Raw genomic sequence first — 21111 nt, 5'->3', positions numbered from 1 at the left:
GTCCAGTAGAAACTGCTGAAGTCCCCTGCCAGGGGAGGCACCCCCCCCCCCCCCGCCAGCCCATTTGCTACCAGCTGTTGAAAACATCCTCTCTCATGGACCTGTGGATAAGGGGTAGTCTTGGTGAATCCCTGGACCCAGCATGCCAGAGAATTTTGATCAATGTGTACAATTTATTTTTTCTTGCAATTGCCAAGAGATATCATCCTGGCCAGTGTCCAGCAGACCAGCTATGGGGCTGGGGTGAGCTCAGTTGGTTGAGGGTGAGAGGTGAGAGCCATGGTGCCAAGTCACAAGAACACATGTTTACAGGACATTGGAGAGCCCTCCTCCAAACAGACTCCTGTGCCACGTGCATGCCCTGGCTCCCAGCGTTCTCACCCTCCCTCGCTGGTTCCAGCATCCGGCCTTAGCTGTCTGTGGTTTCTCTCCTATACTCGCTTGAAAACAGTGTCAGCAAACCTCCTTCATCTCACAGAAAATCCCTCAGGGGCTCCCTGTGGTTCTGAGAGTCTCTCTCTGCCCTTCTTCTCTTTCCCTTCTGGGCCTACTCTCACCAGACTCAGGTTTCTCGGGGAGGTCACACGGGGAGCACTTCACCTCCCTCACAGGGTGTCAGCCTTGCCTTGGAAAGCAAGGCCGCCGAGGCCGCCAGCGGTGATGCGCAGCCACTTGTCCGCCAGCCCTCCTGCCGATATTCCCGGGATGCTGAGCTGTGGGGAAAGAAGGGAGGAGATATTCCAGAGGAGGTGTTTCTTGGTGTGGGGTAAGGCCATTGCCAGATAATCACAAGACTTGAATTCGGTTCTGCCTCTAGCTTGCTGAGGGCCACGGGAAGTCACCTTACTATCTGGGACTCAGTTTCCCCATATGGCAAAGTAAGGCATTGAAATAAATAAACCATAAGGTCCATTTCGAGCTCAGAAAGGAGAGGTGGTGTGGCCAGCTCCTAAGGCCCTGCGAGGGGCCAGGTGCTTTCTGACACCCCCCCCCCATCCTCAACACGACCCTCGGAGAAAGGCGGCATCGGCCTCATTTTACAAATGGGGCAGCCAGGTTCCGAGAGACTCCCTGCCCAGTGAAAGTATTTATAAAGCCAGACACCAAATCTAGAGCTTTTTGCTAACTCTAGAGCCCATTTTCTTTAACTCTAGAGATTTTTCTAACTCTAACCTCTCCAATAACGATGACACTTTGGCGATATTCTCAGAGAAGTTTATTTTCCTGCCTCCATTTGTACAGTGTGTTCCATGTCATGGAGAACTTTTAAAAAAAAAATTTCCAAAGGACCAGGGATGCATGACATCTTCAGTTTTTGGCCGCATCACACAATAACCTTAACAGCCTCTTGGCTTCCATCTCCCAGGGATGGCTTTTCAAGTATGCATGGTCATAGGATGCCTGTGGTTTAAAATTTTAATGGAGGACCCACCCCCATCTGTCTGTTGCCCTGTCCCTGGCTTCCTGGCGGTCACTGGCTCTGCAGGCTCCCCTCTTTCCTGCTCATCTCCTCTGGCATTTCAGAGGAGCTGTCCCTCCTCTCTAGCTGGATGCCCCCATTCCATTAGCACAGCCAACAGGCTCCCCTGGGGCTTTCAAGCTCACTGACAATGTGGATGTCAGGAGTTGGGAAAGTCAAGCTTAATATTCGATGACATTCCAAAGTCACCGTGTTCTCTTTTCATCCCAGATAGAATGGAAAGGCAGAGTTCTCAACAGGAGACTTCTCCAAGGAAGTGGGCGACAGTTGGCCCGGGAGCCACAGCGGGTTGGTGAGGGAGCACTGGGCTGGGAGTCAGCAAGCTGGGGGCTCCAGTTTTGGCTCGGAAGCCAACTAGCTGTTGACTTTGGGCAACACTCACCCTCTCTTTGTGTGTTAGCTTCCTACTGCACCAATAAAGGATTGCTCCTGCTAGGAGGACTCTGACTTAGGAACTGTGCCGTCTTAAACACAGGACCCACTTATAGGAATGTTTATATACCCCATGCAAACTTCAGGAACGGCTAGGGTCTGTCGAGGGGTGGGATCAGAAGAGCAAGGAGGTGCCCTGGAAATGAGGTGAGGAAGTCTGGATGAAGGCACCAGCTCTGTTTGTAGGACCTACAAAAGGTTCACGTGCCTAGTCACTGTGCTTGGGCTCCAGGTTGAAGTCCACAAGCTTTGGGGACATAGAAGGAGAAACAGGTGCTGATGATGGGGGTGAAGCCAGGCTGGAGCAAGAAGGCAGAACTGACAAGGGGGCATGGGCTGGAGCAGGTAGAATGTTGGGTCCCCAGCTGTTATGCTGGGTGGGGCTCAGGGCAGGTGTCCATGTCCAGGGGGATATTTGAAGATTCATCAGGAAACTGAAGCAAAAGCCCTGTTGTAGGATTAGGTGGCACAGGAGAGCAGCAGAATCCCTAGAAACAGATGAGTGCATCTAAATACCCACAAAATAAATCTCCTTTTTTTCCCCTGGCATCATTCCCTGGGAAAACCTGCCAGGTTATATTTGGACCCAGAGAGTTTCAATTATTTTATGCAATTATTACCAGTTCAACATTTTTTGGGAGACTGTGACTGACAATGGCATTTGCTGGTTTGATAGAAAGAGGTCTCCCCTAATCGTGGAAGAATTTTTGGGAATAGTTTAGAAATAAACAAAACTAATGTAATCAGGACCTCCGAATGCAGAGGACTTTAATGACACAGGAGCTGGGGATTCTAGAATATGACATCTTAAAGGAAATCGTTTCTTAGATGGGAAACTTGATGGTGAATAATCCTTGGTAATGGATGGTGAATTTCATCAACTTTCCCTTAGGGTAACAGGATCTCCACACGCAGAAAGAGCGACGTTAGCTCACGATTTTCTTTGAATATTTTCCCATCAAATATTTTCAAGATCTCATACAGAAGAAACAGTGAGAAGTGTTTTCCTTATAAAGCTTTCTAAAGTATGACACAAAACCCAGAGGCCACAAAAGAAAAGATTAATAAAAGATAGTGAGGGGTGTGTGTGTGTGTGTTTGTGTGTGTGTGTATTGTTGGTGGTCGTGTAAATTGCCATAGGTTTTATGGGGAAGCAACATATTTGGTAACATATGTCTCACTCATGAGTCAAAATTGTGGATGTTGCATCCACAGATGACAGGTTCTCCACAGAGACTGAAGTTTCCCAAACAGTATTTCATGGAATAGGTTCTCCTAATTCATCATCGAAGAGCTTTCCAGGGAGGCAGGCTGAGAGACACTGACAGGTGTAATGTATTATGTAGTTGGACTGTATCGAAGAGCTACAGGCTCTGTCCAGGTGTCGCTGATGTGATGTTCGCTGTCCCTTTTTAGGAAGGAGTCGTCTCTCTCAAACCTCCACCTTCATTGTCTACCCTCGGAAATGTGTTTCATTTGGGAGTATCAACGCCAGAGCTTCAGAATGATTCAAAACCTGGGGACACACTCTGCTCTCTGTGGCTGGGACAGGAGATGGCAGGCCCTTCTCGCCCCAGGAACCTCCCTGGCGTGTGGTGAGAGGCCAGGCTCACCTTCCCGAATTAGTTTGGACCGATGCAGCCTGTGGAGAGACTGAGAAACCCTGCACGGGACACGTTTACACCGGGGCTCTGCACCTGCTCTGCACCTGACTCCACACCGCTCAGTGGAATTCTCTGGCAGAACCTCTCCAAAATATGTGGGAAAATCTGTCTCTCCTCCGGCCCTTCACTTCAGGGTGAGGCAGGTGACTTCCTCATGGCCTCTTTGGGAGTCAGATGAGTGCTTATGATCTGTTCACTGTGGGGCAGCACACAACGGGAACTGCCTCGGAGCCTCCGATCCTTCCAGAAGCAGGGAGGCAGGTAAGTACAAACAGCGGCGTAGCTGGGCTTTGTGTGGGACCAGCCTTCTCTTCCTCCTCTGTGGGCAGGGCAGCTTGGGGTCAGTTGATCCCCCACTTGTCAACTGTTGTCCATGGACCTGATTCAACCAGGGAAAGTTGTGTCTTCCACCCAGGCCAGTGGCTTTCAACCCTGGCTGCACATCAGAATCCCTGGGGAAAGCTTAAAAACAGTGACCAGTGCCTGGGTCTCACCCCATAGATTTTGATTTGATGGAGATGTTTGCAGAGGTCCCTGGGTGATTCTAATGTATAGCCAAGGTGGGGAACCATAGATCTGGGATGACTTTATACCTGGGGATACTTTGGCGAGCGAGTGGGGGCACTATTAAGAAGTTAATTTGCATAAACCGGGACTGTCCTGGGCAGTCTAGGATGCATGATCACCTTGCTTTGACCTTGAGAAACCCATGAGAATTGTCTTCTAAGAGTACATGCTCATAGTTGGTTTTTGGTCTTATTTTCTATGTGGACGCAAACCTGGGCACCTTCACAGCATTGCAGGGGCTATAGGAGGGTGGCGTGGCATGAACCTGGTCCCTTCCTGCAGCTCCCCTTCCCCTTCTAAGTGCGGGGCACGCACGCGCCAGTCATTCCACGCTCTGACCCTCCTCTCGTAGCGCTGGCTCATCTCACACCTGTCCCCAGCTTCTCTGCAATGCAGCTGTCCCTCTTGCAGCATCTTGGGCAAGAGGGGCACAGGGTTCTGGATCTGGAGCCAGCCAACTCTTCTAAGCCTCAGTTTCCTTATCAGTAAAATGTGGGGTGTATACGACCAGCCTCAGATGCTGTGGTGGGCTTACATGAGACCCTCTCACACACACCACCGGGGGCCCACTGGGCAGCAGGGAGCCGAGTCCAGCCCCTCCCTCATCGGGGAGATGTGCCTCTTCCATGGGCCATGGTTTTCTCTGCTAATCGCATGCCCATGACAATCTCTTAATCCTCTTAGAAATGACAGATGGTAATTCCTGCATTGTTTAGGAAGGATGGATGACTGTTTCACACTGACATGACACTTGGAATAAATGAAGCCCGTTATAAATATTAATTTTTTTGCATAAGCTTGTTTCTTGAACGGTGAAATAAGAATTGGAGAGCATGCCTGCCTATTCTGTAGATGGAAAGAGTGAGGTGTCGTATAGTCTAAAATCTCCCAGTAGGTAACTCTGCCAGGAGGGGAAGAGCATGGCATTGACGGAGAATCTTGGTGCCAGGTGCTTTCACTCACGTACTTTATTTCATTACAACATTTCAGCATCCCTAGGGAGGAATTATTATCTCTGCATCTTGGTGGAGGAAACTGAGACTCAGAGAGGTTGTGTAACTTGCCTAAGGTCACACAGCAAGGTGGCCAGCTGGGCTGTGACTTTTATTCTGCCTGACTCCAAAGTTCAGGCAGAGGTGGCTGTGCCTGTCAGGCCGTGAGAGTGTTCTCCAGATCTCTGGAAGTTCCAGAAAGTCACAGATTGTTAGGGTATATCTTTTTATATCCCTGTCCTTGTGAGGACCATTCAAGGAGAGCCTGTGACCAAATATTTGGGTCAGTGGCTTTGGAGGGCGATGACTCCACCTTTGCCATCACCTTCCAACCACAGCATTGATTGGCCTATGCTGGAAGCTGGGGATACTGATGCCTGTGACATGGTCCCTGCCTTCACGGAGCTTCCAGTCTAGCAGGAGAGGCCATCTAGGCAGCAGAGTGAGGGATGTGCTAAGGCAGGGTGGGCAGAGGACAGGGTTTGGAGGCTCGCAGGTCCATGGCAGGGTGTATTCTACATTACACAACGAGTCAGGGAAGACAGCCTGGAGGAGGTGATTTTTGAATCCAGGTTTGGAGCAAGGTTGAGGTGGATAAGGAGAGGAGCAGAGAGAATACATGCAGAAGAATGGAAATGCAGAAAGACACTGCATGTTTGAGAAAGGCACATCACGGGCGCAGGGCAGCCCTGAGGGGGGCCAGCTTCTATGTTCTGGACTCCGTTCGTTCTGACTGTGACAGATGCAGCCACCATATTGGCTCTCCTGCTGCAATTCACATCCAGTATGCAAAGCTGGAGCGAGGTCCCACAATTTCGTCTCTTCAAATTAGGCAAAAGAGGTGAAATGACTTCATTACTGTTGTTTTGCCAGTTGCTGCTTCTCTCAGGATCCCTCCTGCTAGATTGCCCAAGGAAGCCGGCTTTTAGGCCCGCCCGCGGGGCTCTTGGATCTTTCCCCTGCCATTCACCAGGGACCTCTCAGTCTTCAGGAGACCATTGCTATATTCTAATGCTTTCCTTATAAACAATGTTCACACTCATTAAAAAGGCCATGTTGGAAATATATTTTATTTATAAATATTTCTTTGGAAAAATAGGCCATATTTAAATTGTTATGCTGTTGTTGCAAGCTGAGTTTTATTAGCATTTCACGTGTGGTTTGGTTTCAGACACAAGCTGGCTTGAAAATCATGGAAAAGGAATTCTTTGTTGATTAATTTGTTTTTCTTTCTCTTGGTTCTGACACTTAGGAGATATTCAAATTGTATCTCACCACTTTGTGCAAAGCCAGCCTGTGTATCAGAGTGGTGTGGGCAGAGGTTGTGTGTTTTTAATGTCACAGAGGTGGAAATGAGGTGTGAAATGCACAGAATGAAACACGCCTGGGGTTGGAAGGATTCAGTGGCCAGGAGGGCCAGTGCTTTAGCTTATGGCTGCTGATAACTGGCTGCTGGCATTCCTGATATATGTAGATCAACTTCTGCTTGGATACCTCCAGTGACAGGGAACTCACTACCTTAACATCAGCCTGGAGTGATTGCTAGTGGGTGTGTTTAATGCTATCACACAGGACATACTACAGCCTCTATGTGTTTCAGTTTGGGCTCCAGGTTTAAGATGGCACAACCCTGGGCCACAGTACCCAGGATGCTGTTGATTGTACCCAAAGAACATAGATTTAGCTGCAGAGAAAGATGGGCTGCCCCAGAGCACCTGACAGTGACTAGGAAGTTCCTGGAGTCTGCCCTAAGCGACTGATGTGCAAGCACACAGGATCCAGGGGCCCAGATCCAGAAGCAGATGTCCCAGCACAGGGTTTGTCACATGACAGTGTGGTTCATGCAGAAATGTGCAAACCAGACTACCTTGGAGGTCATCTCCTCTGCTGCCCTGGCTAACGTCATTACCAATTCTCAGAGAAAAAAAGCTGGAGCTTGGAAACCACAGAGGCCCTGTATCAGTCATTCAACAAATATTTGCCTATGTTTTGGAGAGTAAAATACAGTAAAGACTTCTCCTTATAGAATGTGGCCTTGCTTAAGCTCACCGACTCTTTTCACTGTCATCTTAAAGCCAGGAGTGAAAGCTGCCCTTGGGAGGTATTACAGATGCATTTCTGGACCAAGGTGAATAGAAATTTGGTTGGGGTCTGGGGTACTGGGTCCTGAGCCGAGCAGGAGAGATAAAGAGCTGTTTTTCATCAGAGTCCCCCAGAGCCTCCTGGGATGCTCGTGAACCAAGCAGAGATTCAGAGGGTCTGGGGTGGGGCCTGGCTTCCCTAGAAGCACGTTTGAGAAAGGCTGCCTTTTAGAGCAAGGCACTGTCCAACAAGGCATGCCTGTCCTAGTTGTGCTGCATGTCACAAAAGCACCGTGAAAGATGAAAAATGTCCCAGCGATGTGACCCATGTGTGGAGAGACTTGGGAGCTGTGTGGGCTTGCAGAATTGCTCCGTCCTGTAAATTGGCTGTGTTGCATCCTCCTGCTCTCTGTCTCGTCTCTGGTCTACAGAGAACTGTAGCGTCTGAGAATCTCCTTCTACAGGGCTTGACACGCTGCCCGGGGTCACCGGAAACAAATGCACCACTCCTCCCCACTTTGGCCTGCGCTACGCTTGAGAAGTCTCCTCCTGCCCACTGGACCTTGGGAACAAACCCTGGCCCACAGCTGAGAACATTCATTCTTTGCACCTAACAACCCGATCTGGCCATTTTCTACCTAGTGCCATTGGCTCCCGGCTATGGGCCACACAGCTGTGACCTCCAACTCAGCTGTCAGACAGAGCCTTGATCAGCAAGCCACATGTCCTGCCTCCCTGGAGCCGAGACCGTGTGAGCTCAGTGGGCTAAGAGGCTGCCTGTGAGAGGCTCCTTTCTCACTTATTAATGCAACTTGGGTGCAGAAGCCTCTAGCTGAGGTGGCAGCTGTCGGCACCGACGTGTGAGCAGCAGTGACGGTGATGTCACAGGCAGTCCGACTGGGGCTCTGCACTCGGCCACCCTTCCAATTTGCCTTTCCCTTTGGCTCCCTGGGAACCTGAGCTCGACATTCCTAGTGAACATTTAAGATGTGCACCGGGGCCCTGGCAGTGGATGGGCGGTGTAGACCGAATGTGTCCTCACCAAATTCATATGTTGAAACCCTCACCCCAATGCCATGGTATTAGGAGGTGGGGCCCTTGGGAGGTGATTTGGTCATGAAAGGGGAACTCTTATAAATGGGATTAGTGCCTATATATATGCAAAGAACCCCAAAGAGCTCCCTTATCCCTTTTACCACGAGAGGACACGGAGAAGACAGCCACCTACGAACCAGGAAGGGGTCTCTCACCAGACCCTGAATCCGCCGGCACCTTGACTTTGGACTTCCCAGCTGTGAGCTGACTCTTTATTCCAGATCATCCCATCTTGTGTCAAAATAAAGAGTTTTCTTCCCTGTTCTCAGTCTTTGGGAGTATCTTCCATGTCAGTGACAGAGGGATCCCTATACACCCGTGGCCCCCTTCTACCCTGCAATGGTGGAATCCTGGGGTCCACTGGCTGCTTCTACCCCTGGCTGCTCCCTGGTCTGCTGACCTTGGATGGGCTTGGATGACCTCTGATGCAGTGTGGATAGGGCCTGGCTGCTCTGGGCAGCTCAGTGGATGCAGTTGTGCTTGGGGGAGAGGGTGCATAGCCTTAGGATGCCTCCAGCACAGCATTTGGATCAGTGTTGCTCAATTTACACACGAGTGCCACCTGAGGAGCTTTTAAGACTTCCCCATCCCTGGGATGCTCCCGACAGAATCAGGTTGGCTGGTGGAGGCGGGTATTTAAAGCCCCCAGGGGATGCTCATGTGTTGCCAGGGCTGGGAATTCTGTCTCTTGGCTGCCTACTGCACCTGTGAACACTGGCAGAGAATCTCAGGTGGCCCAAGACTTCCTTTCTGGGTGGCTGACAGAGCCCCTGCATCTTACCCTGATTAACCGGGCCTGGGTGTAGTGTGCATACATCCCTACCCCTACTCTTGGGCTTTGGCATGAAAAGCCAGTGCTGCCCATCTGAATGGGGGTAGAAAGGGGAAAGCTGTCAGCTGAGAATATAAACTCACCCCTCAGGAACTTGTTCTGATGCGTGTGGTTCTAGATGGAGGTTAAGGGACTAGAAGGGATTCGTCTACCCAGTGTGGGTCATTCTTGACTCATGATGACCTTGCTGTCTCAGCTATGGGGTCATCTATTGGGCTCTTGGGGCAGAGAAATGGTGAGGAGGAACAGGAGAGGCAGGGGAAGGAAGGTAGGGCTGGAGGGGCACTGGGTGTGTGTGTGTGTGGGGGGGATGTCCACAGGGCCTACTGTCCCTAGTGCTTTGAGAAGGAGTCGTATTTCCATTTGCTAGGGGGGAAATTCTGCATTTCTAACAAACTCCAGGTGTGGTTGTTGCTGTAGGTCTGCGGGCTGCACCGCAAGCAGCAAGGACCTGACACAGCATCCTCACTTGGCCTTCTTCCTGGCCCCCCTTTCCCTCTCTATCTTACTGATTTTCCCAGGACATTTCCTACAAAATCAGTTTGATCCAAATCTTCATCTCAGAGTCTGCTTGGAACCTGGCCTGAGAAATTCAAGGACCCCATGAGATGGGTAATGCTATCCCCAGTTTACAGATGAGGAAACAGAAACTTAGAGAAGGAGAGTCACTGGCTCAAGGTCACACAGCCAGTAAGCGGCAGAGAGGGGCCTTCATGCTGGTCACCCAAACCCAGTCTCCTCTCATTGCACATCGGGTGGGTTCATTGTGTTCTCTCCTTCCCAGCCTTCAGGTTTGGAAAGCAGTTGGGCACAGTTAGAGACCACCCCGCCTACCCCTTCTCCATCAAAGCTTTTAGACCTGGAACCCTGTTTGGGCCAATGTAATGCACAAAGGTGTGATTGCGACTCCAGCCCCAGGATTCTAGTCTTCCACCTGACGCGTCCGAGTGCATTTCAGGGCCTGTTTCTCTTTTATTTTGGCCGTAAGAGAGTTAAGTGATGGGTTCTATGAAGCCATTAAATAAGGCAGAATGTCAACATCAATCGAGAGCTCTTCTGTCCCTTTATCCACGTGGAGATAGAGCAGAGGTCACGCAATGTGCCTGGAGAATGTTTGTGTTTTCAAAGAGCTCCCGCAGCCCTGCCACCCAATGACTGGGGGACAGCATGGGGCTGTGTGACATCCCGTCACCCCCGAGACAGCTCTTTTCCGTTCCCTGATGAGACGCCTTGGCAGGGGAAACTTCACCGACCTGCTTATAATTATAAATGTCACCCCGATCGCCTTCACAGCTGTTACTGCCTCAAAGATACAAAGAAAGGGAACAAATGTTTCGTTTCTGGTTCAGAGTGAACCCACCCGTTTCCCAAAAGCTCCTTTGAACTTTGCACACTGACATGTAGAATATTTATGGGGAGGGGGGTTCGGCTGCCCCTCCCAGCCCACCTTCAGCACCAGATTTCTCGAAGCTCGTTTCTCAGGCAGGGGTCCTTCGGCAGAGTGGAGGGCGTTTTGGAGTTGATTCAATTGTTCAGACAAACCAAACATACTTTGGTGGAAATACCAAGGATGGCTGCAATGGGTACAGTAAAAGGTGCTGTGGTTATTTGGGTACATTGCTTCTCCTTTGGGAGCCTCAGTTTCCCTATCTGTGCCGTGTAAGTAGAGGGTTAGAACATCTCTGAAAGCCCACTGAGGATGAGAGTCCATCGGTGGTAATACTCCTGGGCCCCGTCCTGCTCAGTATCTTCCACAACATAGCCAGGTCTCCAGTGTGACTTCTTCTAGACAAGGTCTCGGAGGCTGTTCTGGAGGGTTTACCTCTCAATTGGTCTCGTCCTGAAGTTTATTGACTGTCTGATAGTTAAGGGTTAGACGGATTATCTCCCTGTGATAAGACAGATAATATAATTTCCCAAATGTCATTTGATTCTCTAGGAAAAGCCAATTTCTCGCCTGCCCTGAAATGTCATGGAGGGAAGTCATTGGAATTCATTGATGAAACTGTAATCTTTCCCGTGTATTTCCCATGACTGTCAGCTAACTCTTCCTATGAGACAGTTTCTATCGATTTGATGAAGGGAATGAAGCAGGTAAGGTGGAAGATGGGGGCAGATTAATGTAGCATAATATATGATGCACAGATGGCTTCAGATAGAGAAAGGTTTCTATTCACCAGGCACCATACTAGGCATGAAACACACGAGTTGAATGAATCATATTATTTCTCTGATAATTCTGAGAGAGATTTCCATTTCTGAGATGAAGAAATTTAGGTTCGGAGGGGCTAAGCAGTCAGAACAAGATCGCACAGCCAGTTGGTGGCAGCGTGGGAAGTTCAGGCCAAATCCAGTCATGGAGAGCAAAGGCTTTAGAACAGGAAGACAGCTTGGATTTGAATGTTTCACCAACTGATCTGTCATCGCGCTATCCTCAGCAGGTCGCTTGATTTCTTTGAGTCTCAATTTCTTCCTCTTGGAAGTGAGGATAGCACCCTTGATGGGGTACTGGGTGCAGGGCTGTTAACACAGTTTTAGGCATGTGGAAAGTGCTCAGTCTATCACTGTGACATTATGCCGCCGTTTAGAGCCCCCTCCTCTGCAGCATCTCCTTACTCCCAACCCTCTCACTCTACTGTCTGGCCCCCAGGAAGGTGATTCTTGCTGCCTGGTCTTTCCCTGTGGCTCATTCACACCTGGACGCGAGAACTTTGCCTTGCCTCTGCAGGCCAGTCTCCTGCCTCCTCAGCATTTGCAATTACAAATGGGTGCACAAGAGCTCCCTGCACTGGCTTCTGGTTCTTCCTTTATGACATTTTTACAAATTTTCCATCTTAAGGGCACCTCTGGCCTATTCTGGAATGATTGGTGATGTCTGCTTGTCTTGGCACTTGAGGATCCTGTAACTATTCACTCCCACCCAGGTAACTCATCCCCATTGCTCCCAACGTGCAACCTCCACTCTCTCTCTGCTGAAGTTACTTCCCAGACCACACGATAGCCCCCAAAGTCGAGAAAACCTGGGCTCCAGTTAACCATCTCTTCATTCACCTGCCATGGTGCTTAGGACCCCACCATTAGAAAGCCACTTGTTTGGTTAAAGGTAAGGTGTCTTCTGCTAAAAGGCAGCTGTCTAGAATGTGCAAACCAAGTTCTATCAACCATCCTCACCTTAGCAAGGGATGCTTGTAAGTAGTGGGCCACAGAGTGGGTAAGATGCTGGGTAAGATGCTGAGGTTTTCCCGAGTGAGTGAGGACATGTCAGCTGTCTTTAGAGCCTGACCCCTGACCTTTCCTCATAGTTCAGGCAGATCTGGGGACTGAGAACAATATCAGGGACCATATGCACAGAGGATACAGTTAAGGAGGGGAAACAAAACCCAACATAAGGAAATGTTAATGTCTCCTTCACAGATTATTATTCTTTGTGTGAAAGAAAGGAGATACAGATGGAATATACAGGTGGTTATTTGCAGATCCCACAGTCTTGAATTCAAATCAGAAGTGTCAGTACATATTCATGTTATGAACATCTGTTTATATCATTTTCACTTAGATATAACTCACTCTTTCTATGGGCTATAGAATATTCCATTATATGATCTTATCACAATTTTTTCAAGTAAATATATATGTGTATTATGCATAAATGCATATATTTCCTCCCAAACTTTCACTATTACAAATCATGTTAGCAATGTATTTCTGAGTATACGAGGAGATATTTTTTGAATGGGAAATTTCTGGAAATAAAATGTAGGGTCAAGGACTATGCTCTTCAATAGACAATAGATAGTTGCCTTCTAAAAAGGTTGTATCAATTTCTATGAGGATGGGGCCCAAATTTCCACTCTGAACAGATGAGGGGATTATTTTCCCACTCACCAACCTATTTTCAGCCCAATAGGAAATATACTGCTTTGATTTATTTCTATCGTAAAGAGAATTGACCAAAAAAGAGTCTTTTATATAAATTTATAGGCCATTTCTATTTCTTCTTTTGTGAGTTGCCTACTTCCAGTTGGACTCATTTTCAGTGGAGTGCTTATATTTTCATTGTTTATTTGTGGGCATTTTCAGCATATTATGGATGTTTACCCTTTTTCAGATGTACATTTCGTAAAGGTTGTCCCTTAATCTGGCACTTGTTTTAACATGGAGAAGCTTTAAATTTTTATGGAGTCAGATTTGTCAATTCCCATCCCCCTTTCAGTGGCTCCTGGGTTTTCCATAATATTTTTAAAAAAGGTCTTCTTGCCTGGCCCGTGTGGCTCAGTTGGCTGAGCATCGTCCCATGCACCACGAGGTCACCAGTTCAATTCCCGGGCAGGGCATGTGCGGGTTGCAGGCTCGATCCCCAGTAGGGAGCGTGCAGGAGGCAGCCGATCAAAGACTCTCTTTCATCATCGATGTTTCTCTCTCTTCCTCTCTCCGAAATCAATAAAAAATAAAAACATAGTAAAAAGAAAGATCTTCTTTACCTCTAAGTCATACTGATTCGCTTATATTTCCTGCTAGTAATTTTACATTTTTAAATTTTACATTTAAATTTTTAATCCATTGAAAATTTTGTGTGTGGAGCGAAATAGGAATCTATGTATGTATGCATCCTGTCTATGAATCATCTATCTCTCTATCGTCAGTCTTTCCAATAGATAGCCAGTTTTTGCAACACCCTTTATTATCTGTCCCCATTGATTTGAAAAGCTACTTTCCACTCACTAAATTATCATATGTAATAGGTGTTCTTTATACCCCATTTTGTTACACTGATCTATGCCTATGTCTTTGCTTCTCTCTCTCTCCATGGAGGACAAGGAGAGTTTGTGAATGTATTTTTTTCCATTCACATATGTGAATGGGCTGCAAGGCATATGCTAACACGCAACCAACAGACCTTGTGCTACTAGCAGGCTGCTCAGTAAATCCTAGGCTCCCGTTTCGGCTCATTCCTCTGACTTCTTGGGTCCCCTTCTTGGCTTCCTGGGTGCCTGAGTCTTAGTTGTCCCTCTAGGGGACATTTCAGATTTCACTGTACTCTGACCAGATCTGGACTATATTCTTTGAATTATTTTAGACTAATATAAATGTCAGCATTTGAAACTCGTTCTCAAGTTTCCTTCAGTTTCTTTCACACATGTTTTCACTATTCTTGCATATTTGTTTTCAAAATAACCTTAATTATCAACTTGTTACATTAAAATAACTATTAGGATTCTGATTGAAATAGCATTATGTTAATGTATTAATTTGGGGAATGGTAAAGAAATATACAGTGTGTGTCTTCATATCCAAGAATATCATTCTAGGTCTTTTGAAAATGCCTTTTAGCACATTTTCCTAGAAAGTGCTTGCATTTTTCTCGTTAAATGTATTTTTAGATGAGTTATAATTGCTGTGGATATTTTGAATCTGGTTCTGCTTTACACTATTTTTTTTTTTTTTTACTATATTTTACAACTGATTTCTGCTTATATAAAGTTAAACGATCACATTTAAAAATATTTACCCCCGGAACACAGGAGGGAGAGTCCGTTCTTATGGAGACTGTGGGGAGGGGAGCAGCTGTGCTGGGACAGCCACAGTGATTTTCTCTCTTCCTTTCTTTCTTTTTTTTTGTTTTTTTACTTGAAAACTTAGCATTTATCAAAACATACGGGAAATCAACTTATTATAAATAAGAGGTGCCCTGACCGGGAATCAAACAGGCAACCTTTTGGTGCGTGGGATGATGCCCCACCAACTGAGCCACTCTGGCCAGAGCTCCACAGTGGTTTTCTGGGCCTCTCCCACAGTTGTCGCTCTGTGACAAAGCGAACCTCCTTCCAGGATGAATTTTTACTTTGCCTGAGCCTTGAATAGTGCTAAGTCAGCACATCAGCTTGCTCACTGACCTTCTAGAATCTCCAGGCACCTGTGAGATTTGTACCAAAATGCCACACCTCCCTTTCCCAGGCCTCCCCGATGTGCTCAGAGATGGGGTATCTGTGGTCTTATTGGGGGTTCAGAATCACTAGTGTCTATATGTCTCACACAACTCAACATTTAATATGCGTTATGTAGTTTCTCTTGATAAAACTTCTAAAGATACCTTATGGCAAAGGATTTTTCTTATTTCCTATAACATGAGATATTTTCAGGAGTTCTGAGATAGAGAATTTTCCAGCTGATTATATCCAGTGTTGCTGATTCCCTGTGGAAACTGGTGCAAAATTGCACCAACATGGGTTAGACAAGACCGCCGGTGGAAAGGGAAGCCACGGGGTCAGTATTTTTCAAGAGTATGTATATACCAGCCCTGGCTTTGGGGGAGGCTCAGCACTGGCGGGACTGAAGTCACGTACAGAGCCTTCACGATTAATATGGGAAACTGTCTAACAAGTTGTACAATTTGGTTTAATGGGATGTCTGATGAGTGACACATGGTTGTTTGTCAACTAAAAATATCCTGAAGACCTTTGAGCAAACCAAGGGAGACCTCGCTCCTGTCGCATCTCACAAACAGCTGCGCCCTGCCCTGGATACACATAATTGCTGAGACAGACCGGGGAGGGCTGGAAGTGTTGATGCTGTCGTATTAATTTGCTCCATAAATCAACACATGAACTTGACAGCCCTTTAAAATCTTTATCATCATGCACGTATCCTTCGTGTGCTGAAGGAGCCTCATCTGACTTCAACCCAAAGCAACTCATATTCATTAAACAAATATTTATTGAGCATTGACAAGTGCTAAGGATGTAGGAGGGCCCAGGACCCATCTCTAAGGAGCTCACAGTCTAATGGGGATATAGACTTAGAAGCAAAAAAAATTACATCGTAGTGGGATCAGGGCGGTGATAGAGTTAGGCACTGATGTAGTGTTGCCACTAAGATTCATTTATTCGTTCATTTATTGGACAGAGACTAAGACCTGCTAAGACAGCAGGTATAGGACATGGTGTCTGCTTCAGGGAGCTCAGTCTAGGAGCAGGAAACAAACATATAAGCAGATTATAAATAAATACAAGCTACGGCAATCAGTAGCAATGGTGGGGCCGGTCAGAGCAGGGCGAGGCCCTCCCATGTCGGGGAACCGGGAAAGTCTTCAGTGGTGAAGTGGTGCTTAAACTAAGTCTTGAAAGATGGGTGAGTGTTTAACTCCTGGGTGGGTGGGGAAGAACATTTAGTGGTGGGAATGGCATGTGCACAGGCTCTTGTTTGGGGGTGGGATGGGGTGAGAGCAGGTTGTTTGGGGCCAGGAGGTAGTGTAGCATGAACTGAGCGTGGCGGGCGGGGGCTTGGGTGAGAGAGGGGGCTAGCAGACCAGGCGGACGTCACTTGGCGGGTGGTCTTAAATGCCCAGCCAAGGGGCCTAATGTTTCCCCAAAACCTCACTCACAGGCAAGGCCCAGCTTTGCTCGTCCCCAGCTTTCTCCCTTTAGAAATGCCAGCCCTAAGTGTTCACACGTTGGCCAACACAATGTGAAGTCTCAGGCTTGAGAATGCTATGCACATGAAATAATAAGCTTTGAATTAAGTTTGATAGCCTGTTTATGAATTTTTTGGTTTACTTATCGGCTCACTTTTTTGTCGTATTTTAGCACAGGCAACATCTCCTATTGAGCAGAAAGTGGTTAAGAGAGGCCCTGAATGGAAATACGCCGTTTACCCAAAGGAGACTCCCTGCTGCCTGTAGGTAATGGAGGCTTCCAGGAGGTAGACCAGTTGCCCGCACCAGAGTCTCTTTCCATTAAATTCACCACTCTGATAAAGAGGCGAGGAAAGAAGAGTCTTCCAAAGGTTCCTTTCCAGAATTTATGGAAAGTGGGGGGAGAGGGAATCAGGGTGGTATTCACATTTGATCACAGTTCAACTTCACAACAGCCTCTCCAAGTAGGTGGTTTACCAGCACCATCTTACAGATGAGGGCACTGAGGGTTAGGACAGTTAAGCGGTAGACTCTAGGTCCTTGCTGTTTAAAGGGTGATCCATGGTCAGCACCGTGAGCATCACAAGGGAGCTTGTAAATGCAGAATCTCAGGCCCCACCTTAGAACTAGAGAATCAACCTACCTATTAACAAGACCCTATGCTACCTCTACTTTGGGCTACTAGGTTTATTCCTAAATGCCATGAGCGGTTTTGGCCACGTATAATGGATGGATGCCTATTTCTACTTACGGTGTGAGTTCCGAGTTTGATATGCTTTGTGATTGATCAGAATGGAAACTAGCACATAAGGCTTCCAAGCTTGTAAGGCTGTAAGAAAGTCTTTGTAAAAAATATAATAGAAAATTCTTCATTCTAACATATTTTCAAGTGACCTCTTATGACAGAAAATTCTGCCATTAAAAGGAAACCCAATCACATCAAGCCTGTTTATTGGTCAATGTCTGCTGGCACTGCAAAGTATTTCCTTCTTTAACTACTCAGGGTGCTTAGTCATTCGTTAAGTCACTTATTCCACAAACATTTGTTACCTGTGCTATGTCCTGGAAACACAGAGAAATAAGATATGGTCACTGTCATCAAGGAGTTTGTGGTTTGGAAGTGGAGACAAATCAAACAGTAATTACAAGCCAAATTAATATGTTGATAAATTACAGCCCTTCTGTCACACAAACTTTTCTGCTGGTCCCAAGTTCAAGCATTCTGTGCAATGCACAGGCCATGTATCATGCGAGGGTCTCAGTTTTTTTTGTCTGAGGTGCACTGTCTCCTTGAAGGAAGAACACTGGAGGGAGGAGCATTCCAGGTAGCAGCAACAGCAAGTGCAAAGGCCCAGGGGCACAATGGGACTTTGTGCATCCCTCCCGATGAAAGCACAATGTGGCTAGAGGAATGTGGGCCATCTTGGAAGTTAGATGTCATCCTTGCTCGGTGTTTGTTTAAGTAATGAGTTTTCTCTCTGCCTTGTGGACAGGAGAAATGTGACAAAATAGAATGAAGCCTGGCCTAAGAGGACCTTTACCCATTATTTAACCACAGAGGTTGACCCTAGTTTTCCCATTTGCCCAGTGGGGACTCCTACCCTCCTGCTTATCTTCAAGTCATTGTGGACTGGAAAGTGCCTAGAAGAGTAGTACAAACTCTACTGTATAGTTATGAAGTCCCCGCGCGCCTTACCTCAGAGACACATCTGTGGGGGTGAAGGGAGGTAAAGTGGATATGCTTTCGGCTGCCACGCAGAAGGATAGTGGTTAATTAAAAAGACTTTAATTTTTTTTCCCCCTGTAAGCACACAATAGCGTTTGGGGAAGGACGATTGTCCCCAGCTGCATGTAAACACCCCACCGGAAGCAGCAGACAAAGAGCTGATTATGACAGCGGCGGGGGGCGCTTCGTGCTGAGCCGCCAGAAGCCGGGAACAAGTGGGAATAGAAGTGAAACTGGCAAGTTACCAGGAAGAAGCCTCTGCGCCTCATAGGAATTCAGTGGGCGTCACAGTGGCGACGGGGCTTGGGTGGGGCGAGGGTCAGGGCTGGGGACAGAGGTGTCTCAACCATAGATCCAGGCGACTGCCAGCGTTGCGGGGACTTGAGGATGTCATTATTTTCAGATCGGGGAATGGGTGGGAGCCAGTGAATCAACTGAACTTTGAGAATTAGCAGTTGAGGTATATTAAGGGTGAAATTACGTACACCCCCCCAAAGATATGTTGATATCCTAACTCCCAATACTTTAGAATGTGACCTTATTTGGAAATAGCATCTTTGCAGAAGTCATCGAGTTAAAATGAGGTCTCATCCCATATGACTGGCGTCCCTATCAAAAGGGGAAATTTGGAGATGGAGACAGATGTGCACAGAGGGAAGATGGGGTGAAGACACACTGAGAGGAGACAGCCAGGAGGCTGGAGGGGTGCAGCGATGAGCTGAGGGCACCAGGACTGCTGGCACACACCAGAGGCTGGGAGAGATGAGACGGACTCAGAGGGAGCGTGGCCCACCACACCCTGATTTTGGACTTCTAGCCTCCAGAACTATGAGGTAATGAATTTCTGTTGAAAGCCACCCAGCTTTTGGTCCTTTGTTAGAGCAGCCTCAGGAAACGAATACAAAGTGCTTACGATGAGGTGCCTGTAGCTCCTCAAACCTCTCCAATAAGAACAAGGCATAATATTTTGGACACAGATATGGGGGAGGCACTCATCCTCGGGGGGGGGGCTCTGTCCATTCATTCAGATACATCCCAAGTGCCCACTCTGTCCAGGTCCTGTCAAAAGGGAAACTACCCAGTGGCGAGTCAAAGCAGATGCCGCTGGCAAAAGCAGACCTGGACTCGGTGTCTACTCACAAGCTGCGTGACCCAGGGCGAGCCCGCCCTCAAGTCTGTTTTCGTGTCTGTAAGGGGAAGATCAGAACATCACTCTGCTGGGATGTTGCGACATCAGTCGAGAGCGTGCATATGAAGTGATCAGCGCTGGTCAGCCAGAGGAAGTGCTAAGAGAACTGTGACTGGTGATGATTAATATTATCCTGTCCGAAGCTGCTGTCTTCAGCTGCGGGCGTGGAATGGCTTGATGAGCACAGATTGTGGAAGATGCTCAGTGGCACCAGAGTTTAACCCCCATGGCTGAAACCTTAGAGAACGGAGAACGGACAAAGCTTGTCGTGACACCCTCCCATCTCTCCCCTGACCCAAAACCTGGGTGTTTTTTGCTGACTCCACGCTTTTTTCTAACCTCTCTAGTCTGAACTCTGCCTTCTCTATGCTGAGGATCTTTCTTATAAATTCCCTTTTCCCCCTTTCCCATAGAATCTCTCAGTCCTTCATTATAGTTCATTGAAAAGGACACCTAAGCTAGGAAAGCAATCTGATTTTAAAAACTTACACAAAAATATGATTACATGGTCATTCACAATATTCCCTGGAGTTTCACCATTTTAACAAATAGAGTTGGTTGACTTCGAGGAGGTTGGATGGGGTGGATGTGAGAAATACTTCCGTGGTTGGGATTTGGGGGGCAGTACCTGCTACAGACTGAATGTGTCTCCCCCCAAATTCATATGTTGAAACCAACCCCCCCCAATTTAATGGTATCTGGAGATAGGGCCTTTGGGAGGTGGTTAAGACACCTTTTAGGGGACCAATACCCTTATAAAAGAGACCCCGCAGAGGGACCTTGCCCCTTCTGCCCTGCGAGGGTACCGTGAGCCAGGAGGCGGGCTCTCGCCAGACACTGAATGGGCCGGCGCCTTGATCTTGGACTTGTAGCCTTCGGAACTGTGAGAGACAGCTGTCTGTTGTTTGTAAGACACCCAGCCTGTGGTGTTTTGTTACAGCAGCCCAAACGGGCTAAGACAGCTTCCCTTTCTGCTAAAGGGACCCCAGAAGAAAAACAGATAATATGTCAGCAATGGAACACTTTATTTTTGAAAGGCTGCCACGACGGTCTCTCCCATGCCAAGCCACTGGCTTGGCTTCGTTTTCCATCGTCTTTATGGGGTAAAAAGGTTGTTTGAATGAACCAAAGCCACTTGGCTGGCCTGCTCCCTGTTTCCAGAACCTGACTTCCGCACTCCCATCCCCGTGGCATTGTTCCCTGGGCCTTTTCTTTCTCCGACTGTTACCATTTTAACTTTAACTAGGTCAACCCCAAACGGGCCCCGTGACTGGAAAATATGGGAAGCTATTTCAGTTATTGTCTCAGACCAGTAATAAAAGAGAATTCCTCCAGAGGCTCCCTCTGGATTTGGCTCTGATATTCCCAGATTCTCCGACTTTTCACCTGCTGTTCCCTCCACCCGGAATGTCTTTTCATTACTTTGACCTCCTGGTCAATTCCTACTTAATTATAGGTGAGCCCCCTCTCTGAAGCCTTCCACGCCATATCCCTACTGAGATGCTTGTTGCATTGTGTCATTCATAGATCTGTCTCTCCCTGTAGCTGGGATCAATAATCGATGCACAGGTGAGTGGATAAATGGATGGGTGGATGAAGGCGTGGGATAATTTCAGCATCTCTACTTCCGCTTTAGTTGGGG

General features: G+C 47.6%; 1 pseudogene across 1 annotated transcript in view; it reads right to left on the bottom strand.

Moving 5' to 3' along the window:
* Nucleotides 1-605: 605 nt before the first annotated feature.
* The window catches only part of LOC308548045 (ATP synthase subunit d, mitochondrial pseudogene), a 170494-nt pseudogene continuing 149988 nt past the window's right edge, over nucleotides 606-21111 (bottom strand). The window contains exon 3 of the transcript in view: nucleotides 606-713. The product of the transcript in view is annotated as an ATP synthase subunit d, mitochondrial pseudogene (transcript). The remainder of the gene's footprint in view (nucleotides 714-21111) is intronic.

The sequence above is a fragment of the Miniopterus schreibersii genome, assembly GCF_964146895.1.
Source record: "Miniopterus schreibersii genome assembly, chromosome: 18".
Taxonomy (NCBI): domain Eukaryota; kingdom Metazoa; phylum Chordata; class Mammalia; order Chiroptera; family Miniopteridae; genus Miniopterus; species Miniopterus schreibersii.
Note: the sequence above shows the minus strand (reverse complement) of the source record. Positions and strands in the feature narration are given on the sequence as shown.